Here is a 5040-nt window from a genome sequence, read left to right as displayed (position 1 = left end):
TCTAATCTGGTTATCAGCCTGTGGCACGTGTAATTTACAAATATAATGTGATACGTTTCTCTGTGAGGTCCTGGTGTCACACGGGTTTGATAGATGGCTCCGTCGTTGTGTCATCATAAGCCATTGAATGGCTTATAGTCACGGCCATAGAGTCTGAGGGAGGCGGCGGCGGCGGCAGCAGCAGCAGGCTTTACTACTGCTGTTTACAGCCATGCAGTAAAAACACACAGCACTGTACGCCCTGCTGCTGCACGCTGCGCTACTCGCTGATCACTCTGCTCACTACGCACAATGGGAACAAGAGGCGCTCGCCTGCCTCGTGGCTCTTCTGCTCAACAGGGATCAAAGAGAGAGAAGGAGAAAGATATGAGAGGAAGTGATGGAGGGGAGGAAGTAGAGAGTGAAAGAAGTGCAGGACAAAGACATGCGTGAAAGGAATGAAGGGGGGAGGGCGGGAGGAAAACAGGAGAGGAGTTGTGGGGGAGAGAGGGAGAAAGAGAGAGAAAAGGGGAGTTGGTGAACGTGAGATGGTGCGGAGTGAGGTGAGGTGACTGAATGAATGAATGGAAAGATGAATGAACAAGTGAAACGGACCAAATCAAGTGACAGAGTGAGGCAGACTGAGTGAGGGTGTGTGTGAGGAGTACGAGTGTATGAGTGGGTGAACAAGGGCAGCAGGACAGAGAGAAGGGGGGTGAGACAGAGAGAGATTGGGGATGGGAGAAAGAGGGAGAGAGGATATGTTCAGTCAGAGAGGACACACTCCAGTGGCTGTGATTGAAGTATGGGCCAATTAACACGAGGAGCATTGAGCTCCAGCTGCACTCTTCTCTTCATTCCTTCACTCCCCCACACTGCCATATTACCCCGCATGACACACACACACACACACACACACACAGACATTGATACACTCACATATATGCACACTGTGGGCACCACACTGTGCCGGCACTTTATCTTATCTTATCTTTTGCTATAGCACAGCTATGGACCCAAGGAAATTATAGAGCCTACATGCAGCAGTGTTCTCGAGCACACTGCGGTCTTAAATGTGGACGAATGGGGGGGGGAGGTCTTCATCTTCAGTGTTGGAATTATTTTTCAAGGCACTCACAGTGCTACAATTTCTTCTAATGGTGTACAGTAGACGATATATTAGCCTGCATATATTTCAGATTTTTGTGTGTTGCTGCGCAAAGCTGCCGGCGCTGATTCAGTGTAGCCTGTGCCATAGGCAGCAGGGAGCAGGACCATTACTCTGCATGACAGAATGGAATGAAGCAGCAGAGCCCCGACGTGGGGTAAACACAACGCTGAACACTGCACTTCCCCACAACTCCACACTCCAGACTCCACGGACTCCTTCCCCATTCACATTTCCCCAGCAGAGCCGATGCAGCACACGGTCTGGCACGCTGCCTCTATTGGAGTTCAGTGGGAAAGGAGCTCAGAGAGGCGTGGATGCCAACAACTGACTCCTACCCGAGCGGTTAACTTGTCTCCCGCGACTCACTCTCCACCGCAGGCGCTCGCTGCAGCTGTAGCATACAGTTGAGTCGAAGGAGGGGATCTGATACTCTAAAACATTGTGATTGTTCTCCCACCATCACACTGACACCAAGAATACATTTTTCATTTTGTGTTTAGAGGCGATACAACTTTTTTTTTTTGTCTCTTTGGAGTTTTGCAGGAATAATATAGGCTTCACAGTACTGACTGGCAATTTTGGAAGAGAAAGAGGAGACTGGCTTGCCTTCATGAATGTTTTCTCTCTCATCTTCTTGATTAGCTGTCTCCGTCAGCCTGCGCTTAAGTACTCTGTAAATATTCCTGAAGGTGTTTTTAGTTTGCTTCTAACAGTCACTGGCGTGTACGCCAGCTTCTTTGGGGCTGTAAATGCCACTATCTTTGTTTTAAAAAGACAAACTATACAGGCTCAGCCAAAAAATAATGATACTGTAGATGCAGTTATAGCTGCTTATTACAGTGATTGACAAATTGAGAGATCAACTCTGTGCAATACAAATACTTTAATGTGAGCGCTGATATAATGATCGAGACAGCAGATGATGATTGAGGGTATATGCACTGTGGTGAGTTTTAAAGTTAAAACAAATCATCAAAGAAAGTACTCTTATCAAATCTGAAAGGTTTTCAATTCCATCTTTTTATCGTTTGTAGTCAGCGCAGTCGCGTCGAAGAAAAGAAAACATTACAATATTTATTGAACTAACACAAACATCACAATCCAAAATAACCAAAATTAACACATTATCATCCAAATAATAAAGTATCAGCGATGGTCAGATCCTGGCAATGCTGCTTTGGCGGTTCATGTCTCCATAACTAACTGATTCCTTACCTTGAACCCTGTCAAGGGAAAACTGACATCTACACACCTTTTGACGAACTAAACCCAATTTAAACTGTCCCTGGGTTGTAGACAGCCCCTTGCCAAGTATATATATATATATATATATATATATATATATATATATATATATATATATATATATATATATATATATATATTTATATTTATATATATTTATATATGTTATATGTTTATGCAGTACTGAAAAGCAGCTCCAAGGACTGGAGAGGATCATTTTTTTATAGAAAGGGAAGAAATATACAAAAATGTGAACATTTGCATTTTAACAAAAGATTCATTTATGGTAGAAAATCAAATGAAACTGTAATCGCTCTCTTTCTCTCTCCCACACTCCTTTCCCCTCTCTGTGTATGTGTGTTTCAGTGTGTGTGTTTCCGCCTCACTGCACGCCTTTTATGATTCAGTTTGCAGTATTCCTCCAATTGAAACACATATTGAACTATATAGTAAGATATATTTAAATGAGGATTTGATTATAATTTACTTGTACTTTGCTTTATAGTGGCGAGCCTACGGGAGATGTTGGCAGTCGCACGTTCGATAACAGGCGGAGTACGCTCGACAGGAAAAGTGGATATTGTATATAAGAATATTCTGTGTTCACACTTCCAACCAGGCTCACCGTAATGGAATAGCAGTGGCTGGTTAAGCAGTGCGACGTAAACACATCATGAGAGTGAAATGCAGTGATGGGCCGAACAGTTAATGGCTTAGAGTCAGCATAGTAGAATACAGCTCCACCAAATGACACGACTGTATCCCTGCAGACTCGTTTTTGGCGCTCTCCTTTCCTCTGTCCTCGTCTCTGTCCTTCCCATTGTTCCCTGCCACATCGTCTTCGCCTTAAAGAAAACAACAACAACAACAAAGCTGTTTTTCTCCCTCTCCCCTTCATTATTACATTCTCCTTTTCCCTCTCTCCTACTAACAGGTCTGTCTCTCCCTATCGCGCCACACCTCCATCTCTTTTTCTTACCCGAAACTATCCGCCTCCCTCTCATTCCATCTCATTCCGCCGCTCTCTCCTTCTTTCTCTGACACACACACACACACAAACACGCACACGCACACACGCACACTCACAGACCCACAGCACTGTCACTCAAAACAGGATGTTTGGCATATTTGTTTAGGCCGTACACGTATACACATCCCAGTAATCAATATTTCTTTTCCTGCTACTCTCCTCACATATTTTACGCCACCTCCACCATCCTGCTGCACTTTGTCCTCCTTTTCTCCTTGTCTCCTCCTCTTAAACGTGGCCTCCTTCCCTCAATCAATCACTCAGTCCCTGAGTCATGTGCCCTGTATTTACAGAACCTTTCTAGGCTGTTCATTTCACAGCGTTCTCATTTCTTTGCTCCCCTTCTCTCATGCCTCCAGTTACTTTTTCTACTTTTTTTTTTTCTTTTCTTTTCTTTGCCGCTTTCTTTTTCTCACCAAAAGACTGATCAGGGTCAGCGAATCAGCAGTTTGTGACAAAGAGCGGAGAGTCGGATGAAGAAAGAGCGAAAGACATAGAGAGGAGGAGAGGGGAAATAGAGGCACAGGGAGGGAGAGTGACTTTGGAGGGAATATTATGTCAGCAGGCCCCTGTTAATCAATGCAATTGTGTTTGGTACCTGAAGCCGTGAAAATAGGGAGAAGCGATGGGGAATATGAAAAGACGGAGCACTAGAGGGAGCGGGTAGAAAGTGAGAAGGAAATAGAGAAAAGAAGGGAGGGCAGTTGGCACCAGAAGTAAATTGAAAATGATGTGCTGTGTTTTCGTGTGTGCGGCTCACATATTAACCCTGCTATCTCTCAGGTAGTCATTATCTTTCAATGTGGTTGTTTGTGCAAGTGTGTGTGTGTGTGTGTGTGTGTGTGTGTGTGTGTGTGTGTGTGTGTGTGTGTGTGTGTGTGTGTGTGTGTGTGCGTATATTTGTGCTCACTGCATTAACCCTCATATCTCTCTATCATTAAGCTGCTCTCCGGGCATAGTGTAGCCATGCATTTATCTTGCAAGTGCGTCTGCATATTCAAACGCTTGCATGCATTTGTCTGTGCGTGGATGCAGCTGTGTGAGGGAGAGTGTGTTTACAGTGATCTTAATTGTTGTTATCATTCATGCAGCACAATAACCACCTCCGCTCCCATCTTTGTCTCCGTCTGCTATTAACTCTCTCTCCCTCTCACCCTCCTCCCCTCTAACGGCCAGTTTCTATTTTTCCTCATATTGTTCCTTCTCAGCCTGGAGCCTAAATAGCACCCATTTCATCTTCTCTCTTTCTTTTTCTTCCCTCTATTGTTTTTCTCCCCGCTGCATTCCATATTCCTCGTCCAGCATTTTCTCCAGCCAAAGCTAACTTTTATTACCCCATGATTGGATTCAGAATTCATTACTCCATCTTGCCTGCATGCAATATCTGATCTGTTTCTTTCTTTCTCTGTTCCTTCACTCCTTCACTCTCTCTGTCCACTTTCTTTTTTTTGTTGTCCTGCCACCTCTTGATTTGATGTTGTCTCTACTGGACATTAAAAGTCAAACTAAATCTCTTCTTCTTCTACTTCTTTTTCTACTCTTTGCTGTCTCTCTTTCTTTCAGGCACCCTCTCTTAGTGCGATATATATCTGCCTCCCCCCCTCGGCAGGTTGCC

This window comes from Taurulus bubalis (genome assembly GCF_910589615.1).
Source record: "Taurulus bubalis genome assembly, chromosome: 12".
Classification (NCBI taxonomy): Eukaryota; Metazoa; Chordata; class Actinopteri; order Perciformes; family Cottidae; genus Taurulus; species Taurulus bubalis.
This window is presented reverse-complemented; position numbering follows the sequence as displayed.